Source organism: Aedes aegypti, chromosome 1, assembly GCF_002204515.2.
Source record: "Aedes aegypti strain LVP_AGWG chromosome 1, AaegL5.0 Primary Assembly, whole genome shotgun sequence".
Lineage (NCBI taxonomy): Eukaryota > Metazoa > Arthropoda > Insecta > Diptera > Culicidae > Aedes > Aedes aegypti.
The window spans coordinates 64,688,489-64,705,300 of NC_035107.1; the positions used below are offsets into that span (position 1 = coordinate 64,688,489).

Genomic DNA, 16,812 nt, shown 5'->3' on the forward strand with positions numbered 1-16,812 from the left:
CAACACTGCTTAAGTGCAGTTGTGCCACCAGTACAAGTGTGCATGCAACTTTTGTTTTGCGGATAGCTCAGGATCCTGACCACTTAGAAAGATGGCGTCTTCGGCAAAGTTGTTCAGTAGCTCAAGGACTATCATTATTCTGACCAAGAGATTCGAGATGTTGCCACCAGGCGGCGCTAGTGAGCATAGAACTTTTGTTTTGCGGATAGCTCAGGATCCTGACCACTTAGAAAAATAACGCCTTGGGCGAAGTTGTTCAGTTAGTTATGTTAGTTCGAAGTTATGCTAGTGAAGAGATAAAAGGTTTTTCCACCAGGCAGCGCTAGTGAGCACGATTTCTTTTGTTTTGCGGATATCTCAGGATCCTGACTACATAGACATGGCGTCTTGGACAAAGTTGAGCTACTCAACAAATGTACCAAAGACGCCATCTTTCATAGTGGTCAGGATCCGGAGATATCCACAAAACAAATGTTCTATGCTCACTAACGCCGCCTGATGGCAAAATTTTGAATCTCATAGCTTTTATAATGATAGTCCTTGAGCTAATGAACGACTTTGCCGAAGACGCCATCTTTCTAAGTGGTCAGGATCCTGAGTTATCCGAAAAACAAAAATTCTATGCTCACTAGCGCCACCTGGTGGCAAAATCTCGAATCTCTTGGCTAGAATAATAATAGTCCTTGAGCTACTGAACAACTTTGCTTAAGACGCCATCTTTCTAAGTGGTCAGGATCCTAAGCTATCCACAAAACAAAAATTATATGCTCACTAGCGTCGCCTGGTGGCAAAATTCTGAATCTCATAGCTTTTATAATGATAGTCCTTGAGCTAATGAGCAACTTTGCCGAAGACGCCATCTTTCTAAGTGGTCAGGATCCTGAGATATCCGCAAAAAAATCGATGCTCACTAGCGCCACCTAGTGGCAGAATTCCGCAATTCAATGACCACCATATGTTAGCCCTTGAACTACTGAACAATTTTGCTGAACATCATGATCCGCTATTTTGAATACTTTTTAAGATATTGATCATTTATAAAAACGGTCGGTAATCTGAATTTCGGTCGCAAAAAAAATGGTCGTAAAAAGAACCGTCGGTAAAAAACGGTCGTAAAAAGGGGTTGGTGTGTACTACAGTTGCCAGCGAAGCTATTGAAACTCACCATGCCGATCGCTGCTACAAAATGCCTTGAAAGTAGTAAAACACCCGTTGCTAAGGCAATCCAAACTGACTGTAGAAAAATGCACAGATTCACAAACATTTACAGTAAGTGATGACACAGATGATTTGAAAAATTCATGTACCCAAAATAGGCTACTTGATGTGATTTAAGCATTTCAACTACTGTAATTATCCTCATAATCAGAGTTGCTTGCTATCACTATCAACACTTGAAATTTGCTGATTTGTACAGGCCGACTGTGATACAATTCGGATCATTCTTTATAACATCCACATCATGCTGTCTACTCCATCACCAATGCATTGATGGCGATAGACTATGGATATCACTGATAGGTCAAGTTATGCCTTAAATTAATCAAATAATATGGCAGTTTATCAGTACGATATTCTGGATAGTGCTGCAGACGGATTGAAACTGTGTGTTGGTCAATGAAAAACATAAATAGTGTGGGTAATAACCACGTGATCACTCATTCTGCAGTGATTGTGATCTAGAGTGCGATGTCGCATCACCGCTGTTGGTTGTCAGATCAAAATGATATTGATAGTTAGCAACTGATATTGATAGCTTTAGTCTATCAGCCATCAGCTGCTATGACTGATATTGTGCAAAAATCTTCATCGTTCGCGTCTGTAAGAACTAAATAAATCCCTTTGGTTTTAGGCTGTGAATGTTAACCTATAGATTCAAGAGATTTTTCTGAAAAAAAAATGTCTACACATCCTGGATATAATAAAAGGGAAATTCTGAAGAAACTATTTGTTGAATGAAGGAGAATTAAAACTCCACGACTATCACCGCAATTCAATAATTCTCCACTGCTTATCGGCTTTCCAGAATCCTCAGATAAATCCCAGTATACTCACACCATAAAACTAGAATGTCCATTGAAACTTCCACTAATATAATAGAATTCCCAGAATTCTTATTGAAAATTAAGGATTTCCAGAATGCTGATAAGAATGACATGATTTGCTTCAACAACCCGGTATACCTGTCAGAATGTCTACATTCTTACTGAGACACTGAGACTTCTAGGTGAATGCCTGTTGAAATCCTAGAACTTCCATCGAAACCCAATGGAGTAAGTTCCACTCAGAATTTCACTCAGAAAAAAAAAATCGGATACAACAGGTATTCAAGATCATCCAAGTATGTACTTTCAAGAATGCCCTAAATCTGTGTAATCAATCCGTAGATGATTTTAAGTACTGTACATACCATAATCTCAAAACGAAAGTAAACTAAATAGTATATTCGTAATAAGTTTTACGGATGTTCTCGATTCTTAAAGCTTGATGATGAAGAAAGGCCACGATACATGGCACGGCTTCTAACCTTAAAAAGTTAACGAAATTTAGTACTGAAAGCTTGAGGGAGTTAAGGACTCAATTGCTATAGAGTCTACTAGTGTAGTCAAATTTTCAAATGTTTTAAATCCTCCAAGGACACGATGGAATATAGGCCTAGAGTTTATTTGGCATAGACCATTAATGTTCATACAAATATAGGAATTATTATACTTTGTTGTACGAATAATGGGTCAAGATCCAATAACATAACAGAGAGGTTTCCACATAGATCATCCACAAAGGTCTTCATAGAAGTTTCATCTTCGATATATGTTATGTATCATTCTACAATAGATACCAAATAATATTCGTACTGCAAAACTATGCTCCAGGAAGTTCTTAGATGACCCAGAACAACCGAATTTAGACTTAATAATTATTTTTTTAGCCCACCCGTTTTAGTTTTACAACGAACACAATTATATAAACGAACAGAAGCTTCAGTCATCTTCTGGCTTTAAAAACACCGATAAATTAGCAAAAAATCGACAGAGTTCACAAACAGCCATAAACAACTCGCCCCGGTTCAGTTTCCTTCGGTGCACTCAACTAATTACTCTTTGTGTAGTGAACTAATGTCCGAAAACAACGGCCTACTTCCATTCTCATCCGAGTTATAGCATTCTAGCTCAGTAGGCCCTGCACGCGATTTTGTCGCCCGAAAACACACAAATCAGTCAACGTGTCACACAAAAAGCACTAAACGCGCTTTCGATAGCTTGGATCCCCATTCGGCATCAAGAGATGACTCGATTACAGTTCAACTTTGACTATTATAAGCTATACGACGAGTAGTTGGTGTAATGCTCCGAAATCTAGGTCAAAACAAGTGACCAACGCACACCAAAAACCAATCCTTCAACTGCTGCGACTGGGGGTTTGTTGAGCCACCCCTTTCTCTTACTTTCCCTATGATATTCATATTGTTGTTGTGCTGTTTTCTCGGTACCAACACAAGTTTAGAATCTTCTTCTAGGCAACACGCAGACCGTTCTGTCCCGAAAGACAGGTTGGATCCACACGAGTTTCACTTTCCCAAATGTTGAAATCCAATTTTGGAAAAACACCAACTTCTCGCTTTCAACGATTTTTCCACCACTCCCCCTCCACTGACTGTTACCACATTTCCTTCAAATCACAAGGCACACGACGACACTCCCATCCCTCATCATTCTGCCGCTACTAGGAGGAAGCACAGTAAATTCCAATGCAAACCACGACGATGACAACGACAGAAGATACGACGAAGGGCGACGTGGAAAACCCGAAAAATTTGCACGCACATTCCTACCCTTTTCTTCCTCGTGCGTTTTCACTGCCCCCTGTCAAGTTTCCCTTGTACACTAAAGTCGATGTGAGGTACGCACACTAACCACCGCCCATCAAACACTCCGCGAGGACACAATCAAAAATCAAATGAAATTCCTCCAACGAAGCTAGTGCATAGTGGGAAAAATGGATACAAGACGACACCAAAATCATGTCACTTATTGCGGTTCTCGAAAAACTCCATATTCTATCGAAAAAAAAAGGAACCGAACGAAGACAGCTTCATTCACCAAAATCATGTGGAAATGCCCGTTTTGCCCTAAGATATTCAATTTTGTAGAATAAAGAACAGTTGTAGCTGCTTTCGGCTATCATATATTTAAAATCCCAGAATTGTCTGTCAATAACACATTGAAATCTTTTGTTAAGCACTACAACATAATTTTTGAACACTACAACAGTTTATATAAGCGTTAGGAAATTACAACAGCCATTTCAAGGAAGAACAGTTCTATGTTTTTTCCAGGCCATGCATGTTTCAGGAATAAATTCAGGGTTTCTTTCTTCTATCATCCTCAAGAATTTGCACTTTAAATTTCTTTAAAAATTCCTCTTAAGACTCCTCGCAAGTTATTGTAGGGTTTCAAAAAATTCCTTTAGAGGTCCCTTCATAAACTCCTAAAGGAATACTTCTAGGGATTTCTCAAGAGCTCAAGGCTTCCTTAAACTCCTCCTGAGATGACTGTGGGTATTTCTTCCTAAGATTTTTTCCCGCATAACTTAGGAATTCTTGTAAACAGTCAATGGATTCTGGTGGTAATTTTTCAAGCTTTTTTTTCCTATGATCTTCTAGAATATTCTCATTGGATTTCTGTAGAAATTTGTCTTGGGATTTCTCTCAAGTTCTTGTAGGGTCTCGAAAAATTTCTTCAGGTGTTTCTTCACAAATACCTATAGTGATACTTCTAGGGATTTCTCTGGACCTTCTTCCTAAAAGTCCTCCATTGATGACTGCAGGTATAATTTTTAAGATTTTTCCATGCTAAGAAAAAAAAATCGTCAAGGAATTCCTCTAGAAATTTCTTTAGGGAATACGCAATCCTGTAAGTATTTCTTCAAAAATTTCTGATGAGATGCCTTCAAGAGCTCCTTTATCCAGTTAATGCTTTAGGTGTATCTTCAGGAAGTTGTCCAGCAAATTCTCCAGGAACTTCTACAGAATTTTTCCACGGGTTATATTCAATTATTTCTCCTACGGTTCCATCAGGAATTTCTTCAGAGACTCCTTCAGAAATTTCTCCGGCGCTTCCTTCAACAATTCCTCCGGGGATTGCTTTGGGCATACTTCTGAAGATTCCTACAGATATTAATCTATAGGGTGTCCCAGAAAGTATGGGCACGACTTCAATAACGAGAATCACAATATTTTTTCAAACAAATTAATATTTTTAATATTTGCTATTTTTCTTTGGGGCATTATCAATACTGCCTGTGAAAATATTGTTTGAATTTATAAACTTTTATAATGGAATTTTTGATTTTAGAAAATCAATTCCCTAAGAGGAAGTTTTTTCCAAAAATTACTATAAGAAACTAGTGAAATTCCTGATGGTATGCATATAGCGGAATGATGGAGTTGCATATAGCGGAATTATACAGTGCAAGAATTGATGCGGGATCTTTAGGAGAATTATCTAGAGTAATCGTACAAGAAATCTATGGAGGAATTGATAAGAAAATTCTTCGCGGAATCTTTAGAGATCATTTCGAAGAAAATTTGGAAAAATTAATGAGGTAATCATTGCAAGTGTTTATGAGAAACATTAGAAGAATTCTTTGACGAGCAATACACGAAGGACCCCTTGAGAATTTTCTGGATAAATCCCTAAAGGAATTCCTGACAAAAACCATACAAAAATCTGAAAGTATTCTTCAAGATAATTAGAGCAGAAGTGAATGAAGCCATCCTACAAAGATTTCTTCGAGCAATCCGGATAAGAATTCCATGAGAAAATACTGAAAGAAGCTCGAGAGAAATTATTGCCGGTATCCCTGTAGAATCTTTAGGTGAAATTTCTTCGGATAACTAGTAGATTGCTTGGGTTGAGTTTGAAAATGTATGAAGGAATTCCTGAAGATTGTTTGAAGAAATTTCTAGAGCAATGGCTAAATGAATTCGTAGAGGAGTCCATGAGGGAGTTTCTGGAGGAATCCCTGAAAGAAAACATTAACGGAGTTTCATGTTGTAAACTCTTCAGGATTCATAAATTTTCCAGGTCGTTTAGCAAGAGGTTACTTCAGGAATGCTTTAAGGGACTCCTCCATACACTCCCCATGAATTATCCCTGCTAATTCCCAACAAATAGGGTGCAGAGCTACATGGGCATTTCTATGATTAAATTGGGAATAAAGGGGTTTTCTCGGCAGAATTACCTGAAACTTTGCAAGTGAATCAAAAGTGCAAAGACTAGGATCGGGCTCCTCACTACAGTTTCTGGAAGTCTTCCTGAAATTTGTTCAATAATTCCTTTAGAAAAACGTCTTCAGATTTCTTCAAGAGTTCAGGGACTTCTTTGTCAATCCACTAGAGATTTTTCTAGCTATTAGGATTTCTTCCGAAGATTCTCTAAGGGATTCTACTAGATATTTCCCCAGTTATTCCTTTGGAACCTTCCAGAAATTCCTGCCCGCCGGTATTACTGAAAGTATTTTTCCTTCGTATTTCTCAAGGATGAAAATCCTAGGATTCATCAAGAGGTCTTGGGATCTGATTTCAAAAAGTTCCTCCAGGAATTGGCTCAAAGGTTTTCGTAGGGGCTTCTTCCAGGAATGACTAGAGACATTCTCATTGAGATTCTTTCAAGCGTCTCTCCATTGATTTGTCCAAGAATAAATATATTTTTTAAAGGATTCCTCCAAAGAGTCCTCTAGAAATTTCATAAGGGATTCTGGAAGACATTACACCTAGAATTCCTCCAATAATTTCTCATTAGTGAGCTTCTATAGATATTTCTTCAGTGCTTCATGTATACCTTCAGGAGACATTCCTTGAAGTTCGTCGAAGTTTCCTTCAAATATTCCTCTTTACATTCCGTCAAGAATTCCTCCAGGAATTTCTTAGTCAATCTCTCTTAAAATTCATCCATAGATTTTTCTAGATATTACTCTAGGACTACTTCCAGAGATTTCTTAGGAGAATCTACTAAATATTGCTTCAGTTATTCCTTTTGAATCTTCCAGAAATTATTCCTGTGTATTTCTGAAAAATTTCGTAATACTTCAAGAAGTTCTACGATAGTTCGTCAAAAGATTTATCAAAGAATACCTCAGCGGTTTCTTTAGTTATGATGTAAGGGATTTCTTTAAGAAATTCCTTCAGGAATGCCTACATTTATTCTTCCTGAGATTAACCCCAATAGCTCCTCCAAAGATTCGTACATAAGTTGTTCTATAAGTTCTTTCAATGATTCTGTCAGGAAATCATTTTACGGCGAAGTAGGCCGTCATTGAAACTTGTACGCGTCGTTGATGATTGTTGCTAATTCATCTAACGATTTCGAATCAAAGAAAATCAATTGGTTTTGCTCGGACACACCTGGAAAAGTATCAGCATACTCTATGCATGTTAGCGCCTACAGTGATACTTTTTCAAGTCAATATAAACTATCAAGACTGAGTTTTATCACTTTGAAATGCAAGCTGAAAAGTCATCATTGTTGCCAAAGCGAATGACGGGCTACTTAGCCTTAAAACATTCTACAGTTCATTCCACTATTTTTCAAGGAACTGCAGAATAAGTTTTTCCAGAGATTCATCCAAAAGCTTCTCATGAGATTCCTCCAGATATTTTTCTGGGATATTTCCAAAATTTCCTCCAGTTATTCTTCCTGTAGTTCTTCGATGAATTAATCAAAGAATTCCAAAAGGAAAAATCAAATTGACAAGAATTATCACAGAAAATCTTCCTATTCATAGATTCTCTCAGGAGTTCCTCATGAAATTCCTTCATTTGTTCTTACTGGAACATCTTCAAGGTGTTCTCCAGTTATTTTTCCTCAGAGTCAATGGATTTTTGGAGGAAAATTCGCTTCAGGATTACCAAAAGAAACTATCCAGGAATTCCTTCAAAGAATTTTAGAAGAAGTTTCCGGATGAATCCATAGAAAATCGCCTTGTTAAGTCCCAAAAAATCTTTTAAGGAATAATGGAGAAATTCCTGATGGGATTCTTGTAGGGAGAAGATTTTTTCCTAGAGTAATCTTTGGAAAACTCCTTACGGAGTCAAAATATTAGAGGTGCGGAGTTCGTACAATGGTTCATGCAGTTTTTCTTGTACAATTTCCAAAAGTCCTAGAAGAAATTTATTGATTGGAGAATTCTTTGAGGAATCTCTGGAGGTCTCTAGGAAGAAATTTATGAACAAATAATCACTGAAGGTGTTTAGGGAAAACATTGAAGGAATCCTTCAACAAGCAATACATAAAGTCATCCCAATAAATTATGTGGAAGAATTCTTAAGGGAAATCCTGACGAAAATCCTGAAGAAATTTCTTAAAAAGCAGACCATTCTTGAAATATATCTTGGTGCAATCCGTATAAAAATAAAACTGAAAGATCTCTGGAGAAATTATTAGCAGTATTTTTGTAGAATTTTTTTAGGAATCTCTGAAAAAAATTCGAGTAGATGACTTGGAATAAGTTTTGTAGTAATATCTAAAGAATTTAGTATGTATAAGGATCTCATGATAGAACTTCTCAAGGAATCCTTAGTATTCCAATGTCTAATTCTTCGAGAACATATACTTCACAACATACTCGCATTAATGTATGATTCCGTGGAGTGAATATCTGAATACGATAAAACTTCTGTAGACGTGGGTTATGGCTACGCGTCGGTCCCCCAAGGATTTTTTTAATATCTCCAGATCCAGCTGACCAATTATCAATATCGACACATTTTCTTAAACTAGAAGAGTTTTTTGAGGGCTTGTGAAGAAATGGTGCAAAAATATACAAAAAAGTTATCGCTATTTGAATATTTTTTTAGCGGTAAAAAATGAAGCTGCCGGTAGAGGGGTTAAGCATGATAAAATACATGGATTCCGTTAAAAGTCATTGGTTTGACCGAACAAATGCCTAACGGCTCACAGAGCAGCGAAAGCATCCACAATCAAAGGAATCGTTTTCAACTTTATACGCACAAGTTTTATTCTCAGTCCTGACGAATGGAAAACTTTGCTTACGCTCTCAATTTTAGGCGGCTGTTGAGGTATTTTCTTAAAATTTCGGTTATTATGGAAGTTTTACCAGATCCGTCCCACTCGGGTTCAGATTGGGTACCACTTCTAGTACTGCATTGGGTCCCTTGGTACAGCAAAAGGTAGTTTGACACATCGCAGTACACTTTGCACGGCATTCTAGATTTGCAAGGGACATGGAGGTCTTTTTTTTGTCTTTGGTTTTACGGCGTGTGATTGGTATGAAATCCTTCAGTGAAGATGTACGGAGGTTTTCCATAGAGTAAATAAGTGCCCGGTGAAGTAAGTGGGGTGGCTCAGTCGATCGCTAATCAGATTTCGCTTGGTACGTATTCGTCCATGCAGTTTCGATGAAAAAATGCAAAGTGGATAATTGAATTGAAGTTATTTATCTAAATACAGTAGTTCTACTGCATTTTTAGTGTACAAGTGGGTGGACCATAATAGCTTTCACAAAATTAATTAGCACGCTTGAAAAATGAATCTATGTTGCAGGTAAGTTTGGATATCCACCGTAGCGGAACATTTTAAGTTTAATACGACGAATAATAGCGCTTACGACGAAGTAGATCGAAACCCTAGCTTTATTGGTTTCAAGGTGCTGAGTCAGCCTTTTTTATTCGATTGGCTGTTCTTTTGACTTATTTCCCTAGGAGTTCTTGGCATCAGCCGTTTAGTCGAGAACAATTCAATGTTCGAGAAAATTACACTCGGGGAAAATTAGCTCAATCCAAATACAAATCGGTTCAAAAATAATGTTTAATTGCGTTCCAAAGCCATTGGTCGTTATTGACCCTCAATGTAGAACATGTAACTAAAAACGTTGTTTTAATCATTGACATTGATGGAAGTTTGCTCCAGATTATTCTACTCTAGGAAAATTATATTTACAGTAATTATGTTCAGAAAAAAATATAAATTTTAAGGGCAAAACAGGCACTTCCACATGGTTATGGTCAACGAAACTGTCACCATTTGATTCCTTGAGGTTTTTTCATGGAATATGGAAATTTTTAAGAATCATGCATTTTGGGCCACTTTTGGATTCATGTTTTTCCCACTGTGCACTGTGCTGCCATCGGCAACATCATCGAACGCGCGCGCCTTGGGTTGGCAATTTTCCGATTTGGTGGTTTTTCCGACGCCGCGCGCGAGCAACGAGAAAATAAACTTTGTATATTTTTAGCTTTGATTTCGGTTTCATTGCCGCCACCGTCACCGCCACCGCCAAACTTCAATCTTCCTCCTGTCGTTCTGCAACTGAAAACGTTTTCTTCTTCTTCTTCTCCAACAAATTGGATTAGGATTTCGTCGATGTACACAATTCCTGTCGCACCCCTCTGCCCCTTCTACGAAGGAGGGTGTTTTGCGTGCTATCGAGGGAAAATTTTCACCGAAATCACTCACACAAGCGAAACCAGGATTTTCACCCTCCCCGATTTCCGATGGGTGGTGTTTTCCTGTTTCGATCACTTCCAAAAGGACGGAAAAAATCACATACTTTTGGGGGTCACTTGAATCACTGAATCCGAATCCGTCACCTGTTCATTCGTTTCCAGATTTTCCACTGGTTAGAGTAAGGGCTTTTGATCCCAAAACACGTCGCGACGATGAAAAAACTTGTGCGAAAATCCCGTCTGAGTTCAAGAGTGAAACTGCGATGAGTGGCTACGCGGACGATATTCTAAATAGTTGACCGAATTGAGAGAGGGAGCGCGCGCGCTGGCAATCGACTATCGTTCACACAGCGCTAGGCTAGAAGAGATCATGGGCGTAGCCAGGATTTATTGTAAGGGGGAGGGAGATGTCGAGCGACATTTGAATCTATTTCACATACCGTTTTGTCACGAACAGGACCCATACTCCGAATTTTAGACATCCCTGAGGAAACTCAGGTAAGTCAGATGTGAAAATATTGTATAATATTGGTCCCGAAATGCTGCCTTGAGGAACACCAGCTCTTACAGGATGTTCTGATAATTAACCTGAAGTATACGATTTGACAGATAACTTTGAATTATTCTAACAATGTACGTTGGAAAATTAAAGTTTTTTAATTTTACGGTGAAACCTTCATGCCAAACACTGTTGAATGCTTTTTCTATGTCTAGAAGAGCAAGAGCAGTAGAATAGCCTTCAGATTTGTTGGAACGGATCTAATTTGTTACACGTAAAAGTTGACGAGTGGTCGAATGTCCATGGCGGAATCCGAACTGTTCATTGGCAAAAATTGAATTTTCGTTGATGTGGGCCATCATTCTGTTCAAAATGACCTTTTCAAAAAGTTTACTGATGGAGGAAAGCAAACTGATTGGACGATTGCTAGAAGTTTCTGCAGGATTTTTGTCTGGTTTTCAAATTGGAACAACCTTAGCATTTTTCCATTTGTCAGGAAAATATGCTAATTGAAAACATTTGTTAAATATATCAACTAAAAATGATAAGCTACTTTCTAAAAGTTTCCTGATGAGGATGTCGAAAATTCCATCATCGCCAGGAGCTTTCATATTTTTGAATTTTTTAATAATAGTTCTCACTTCTTCCAAATCAGTCTCCCAGGCATTTTCGAAAACGTTCTCTTGATTGAGAATATTTCGAAGTCCTGAGTAACTTGATTTTCAATTGGACTAGTAAGTCCTAAATTAAAATTGTGCGCACTTTCAAACTGCATAGCAAGTTTTTAAGCTTTTTCGCAATTAGTTAGTAATAATTTGTTTTCCTCTTTCAATGCCGGTATTGGCTTCTGAGGTTTTTTCAAAATTTTAGATAATTTCCAAAAGGGCTTAGAGCCAGGATCCAATTGAGAAATCTTATTTTCAAAATTTTTGTTTCTCAATTGTGCAAAACGTTTCTTGATTTCTTTCTGCAAATCCTGCCATATAATTTTCATAGCAGGGTCGCAAGTGCGTTGAAATTGCCTTCTCCTCACGTTTTTAAGACGGATCAAGAGTTTAAGATCATCGTCTATAATCACGGATTCAAATTTTACTTCACATTTTGGAATTGCAATGCTCCTGGGTTCAACAATGGAATTTGTTAATAATTGAAAGTGGAGCTGATAGGATTGAGAATCGCTTCATGGGATATATGAAATGTAACAGGGGCATGATCAGAATCAAAATCAGCATGAGTAACTAATTGGCTACAAAGATGACTAGCGTCGGTTAAGACCAAATCAATCGTAAATGGATTTCTAGAAGAGGAAAAATATGTAGGGTTATCAGGGTATATAATTAAGAAATATCCTGAAGAGCACTCTTGAAATAAAATTCTGCCGTTGAAATTACTTTGAGAATTATTCCATGACCGATGTTTGGCATTAAAGTCACCAATGACAAAAAAAAATGACTTATTGCGAGTCAATTTTCGCAAGTCAGTTTGGAGCAAATTAACTTGCTGTCCAGAACATTGAAAAGGCAAACAGCAGCTATGAAAGTATATTTATCAAGCTGTGTTTCAACAGAAACACCTAAAGTTTCAAAAACTTAAGTTTCAAATGACGAAAACATTTGATGTTTTATACGCCTATGAATGATGATTGCAACTCCCCCACATGCCCTATCAAGTCGATCATTATGATAAACAAAAATAGGATCTCTTTTGAGTTTGGATCCAGGATTCAAATAAGTTTCAGTAATAACTGCTATATGTATGTTATTAGCTGTTAGAAAATTTAACAACTTGTCATCATTTCTATTCAAAGAACGAGCATTCCAATTTAAAATATTTAAAAAGATGTTTGGATTCATTAAAGAAACGTAATCTGATAGCGATTTTATTAGTAAATTTTACACCACTTTGGACTGTTCCAGCCACCACTATGGCTTTGAACATTGCATCAATCATTTGATTCAATAGTTCAGTTAAAAAATCAAAATCAGAGGGAGACATTTTACTAGAAGTAGGTGCATTTTCTGATGATTTTTGTTGGGATTATCTGTTAATGAGAAGACAGAATAGGAGTTGCCTGCAGCGACATGGTGTTTCCATATGATTTGAAATAATTAGAAGGGGAGGAGCTGAAACTCTCTGCTACAACATCGACATAGAAGTTTTCCTGGATAAACCCATTCATAATTAAAAGATTCGAACGGCTACCCGACGTTTGTGAATGAGCATGATCATAATTTACCTGATGGGTAACAATCGTTGACTGGAAAATGAGCATTGTTAGAGATTCTGCCAGGGGAATTACGGGGACGAAAAACTTTACCGTCCATCCACCTGGTACGAGCCTCGACGATTCGTTTACGCGAAGGGCAAACCCAAAAGTTAGACTTATGGTTGCTCCTGGAAGTTGCACATACAAACTTTTTGGTATCTTCCTTCACAGGAAGGTCCATGTGGCATCCATGTGGCAATGTTTTTTTTCCATGACCCCACTTTTGGCACCGACAGCACTGAATGGGGTTCTGGAAATTCCCTCCAGGTTTCTGGAATTATTCCCATGTAACACAGACATCGAAAATAAGTCTGAGGATATTGAAGAGCATTTGCTGAGAATTTTTAAATTGAATCATTAGATGAATTCTTAGTAAAATAACTAGTGGAATCCAGGAAGAATTACATAAAAATTCTTTGGAGTAGTTTACGGAGGAATCTTTGCAACAAATGTTAGTATCAAATTCATGAACTCAGGCATTGTTTTCTATAGCAAAATATTTGAAAGTTTACATCGAGAAGTTTCTGGAATAATGCAAAATACCCTGAGAGAAAACTGAAAACCAATCCTAGGAAAAACTGTACAAGAATCCCCAGACAAATTCCTGGCAGATTTTTTGTTGGTTCTGTTGTATTTTGCGCACTATGAAAGAAAAACGATCACGGAGTAATTAATAGTTTAGTTCGTGAAAAAACTTTTGAAGTCTACTTCGTCCCCTTTAGTAAACCCAGGCTACACCCATGGCGATGTGTGTTGTTGGGTTGATGTTTCTAGGTGACGGATCCACCGCCGAGTGCGACCTGCCGGATACTGGTGTTGGTGTCACCCCCCTTCGAGAGAGTGCGAGCGGAAATTCAAGTTCGCCCTTCATATGTCGTTGGGACGACGGAACGAGCAGCTATCATAGTAGTCTGCTCTGTCGCTTACGATGTGATCAGAATAGTAGGCGAGAAGTGAGAGAGAAGGCAGGCATTTTCCACGCAGACCACGTGAGAGCGGGAGAGTTGAAAAATGGGTGCCATATGGTGGGTTGTTTGGAAAACACAGACAGGAAAATGCAGACATGCAAAGGTGGTACGGGGGAGAGTTGGGTAAAAAGCAAAAGTGGTAAACGCGCAACTATTCAGAAAGATTATGCTGTGGCTCAAGTAACCACCTAGCACCTAATGGTCCAAACTGACAATTTATTCAAAGACGAAATAAAGAAATACATACTCAATCCCGATTTTCTTGTTCGGTACTTTTTTTATACTGGGTGTGAATCATTAATCATAAAAAATACTGAACATTCAGCTTTTTGATTGAAAACTTCTGAAGTTCAGTAATAATTTTAATTTATAACCGAACTACGGTAGCTGTCAGACCAATTTCTACAATATTAGTACGGCATTATCGAACAGGCCGAAAACTCAGTTAGAATAATTACTGACTATTCATTATTTGAATTATTTTACTAGCTGAATGTGTCAAACGAGAATCTTTTGCTGTAAAATCAGCCGGCATCAGGAGACACGTCTGTGGCGACCAAACTTTTCCTCCACGTATTTTATGCTTTCTCGTGCTAAGTAGTCGAAATATAGTGACAAAGTTAGCCATTTCAAACAATGATCAGCATGATTTTAACCGTTTACACTGGAAAATTTCGTTGGTTTCCTTATAAAAAGTAAAAGTAACCATCATTGAGTTTGCCTCTTGTATGGAAACCGACGAAATAATAATGATTTTGTCAAACATTTTTCGACTACTTACATTGACTACTACAGCTTATGGTATATGTTTATTTTCACGAAAATGCTCGATAAGGGACATGTTCATGTCGATTGGATTTTTAATAAGTATTATTTTTGAAGTAATCAGAATCCGGAAGAGCAAAGGGTGAATCATGAGTAACTGGAAAAGCCTGTAAACACTCTACAACTTAACTGACTAAGTCAGTAATTTCCATCAATCAAAATATATTTTGGTTTAATGTTTTTTTTCGGTAATCGTAAAAATTATCGAAAAATCCGTAGTTCAAAACCCTGTGAAATTTTACTGGGGTCGGTAATCGAAATTGGCTTTGTAGTAGTCGGGCTCAGAATAAGTACCACTTCTAGTACACCATTTGGACCCTTGATACTACATTCGGTACCCAAGTTTGACATATTGCAGCACACTTTTTACGGTATTCTATATTTTTTCTCAAAACAGTAGAAAAAGTCAAAAAAGTTGAAATTTAGCGTGACATAATTTGTGTACCATCCCTTAGGAACAGGATTGGACTATAATCGAACTGAAATTGTAAGTTAGCCAGCCTTATACTATAAAGAAAGTTATTCACGAAAATATAACCCTTCTAGCTTGAAGCAATTTGCTATCCAAGATTCAGTGGCGGTTCCCCAACAAAGTTATTTGAATTTATTTTTGAACATGTTTAATCAGTTACCATACGATTGATGTGATTGGGTGTAGGTAGCTATTGTTAAAGGGGGAAAGAAGGGCGAATGTAGATCATTGTAGATGAAATGTAGATGCAGAAGTTTTCTGCAAAACGATGAAAGTTATTTCTGAAAATATTCTGAGTCGGAAGAGAGCTCTATGCAAGACAAGATTTGCACAAAATCTTTATCATAATAGCTTCAGTTTCCTGAGCTGCATTTTTTGCAGGAGAGCGGAGAATCTTGTGAATTTGTCAAGAATCCTGGATATAATTTATTATGAACAATGAGTATAGTTCATCCATAATGAATAAGGAACTTTGAGTAATTCCTCAGAATTTTTAGATTAATTTTTAATTTTTTTCGAAGACAATTTGTCTAAAATCCTGATTAGAACTTTGTTTAACAATAGGATTCGTTTCTAATCTTGCATAGAATACGCACAGAATCTTGAGAATGTTTTACAAAATTCAAAGTAGGATTTGCCCAGAATCATAAGCAGTATTTGCTTATAATCCTTTGCAAGATCTCGTGCTGCGCTTCGAATATTGAGCAGAAATGACTCATCAAGCAAGATTGTTTCAGAATCACAAGGTAGCAATAAATTCTACTGAGAATCTTGAGCAGAATTCACTCAAAATTCACTCAATAAACTAATTCTGAGTAAGATATGTCCTAAGCGAAATACGTCCAGAATCCTGATAAATTTCCTCAGATTTTTTTTCTTCGGCCTAACCTTTTTCTTTCTTTTACAACGATTTTTGAGAAGCCCATAATATTCACTTAGATCTGGTTAGATGAACACGATTTTCTTGGAATATTGAGCAAGATTATCTTAGACTCGTAAGAAGAATACGTTTGGAATTCGATTAAAAATTTTTGGTGAACAGCTTTTCGGAGCTATGTTATTTGATTATCTAAAGCATTTTTTTTCAGGGTCTCTTGAGAAGAAGCTGCTCAGCATTTTATGCTGAATAGGGGAAGTGGTGGTAAAATAAACAGGGGTGGTAGAATGAGTACCGTGCCTTTTACCGAGAAAAATCGAATTTCAATGAATTTTTATATTGACGGACGATTTTGGGCATAAATCGGTGTGTTTGGGTAAATACGGAGTAAAAAGTAGTAAAAATAACAACAAAAACTAAGAATTTAGAAAAAAAAAACA

The 16,812-nt window shown here is 37.3% G+C and overlaps 1 protein-coding gene across 7 annotated transcripts in view; it reads right to left on the reverse strand.

The window, feature by feature from the left end:
• The window catches only part of LOC5578392, a 100,075-nt gene that overhangs the window by 44,338 nt on the left and 38,925 nt on the right, over positions 1 to 16,812 (reverse strand). For 2 of the 7 annotated variants that reach the window (XM_021838375.1, XM_021838357.1), the window contains exon 1: positions 10,610 to 10,736. The exons of 2 other annotated variants lie outside the window; for them this stretch is intronic. The gene's annotated coding sequence lies outside the window, so the exon portion shown is untranslated. Of the gene's footprint in view, positions 1 to 10,475; positions 10,492 to 10,569; positions 10,737 to 16,812 lie in introns of those variants that run through there. 3 more of the 7 variants (XM_021838369.1, XM_021838347.1, XM_021838367.1) reach the window with 2 other exon arrangements.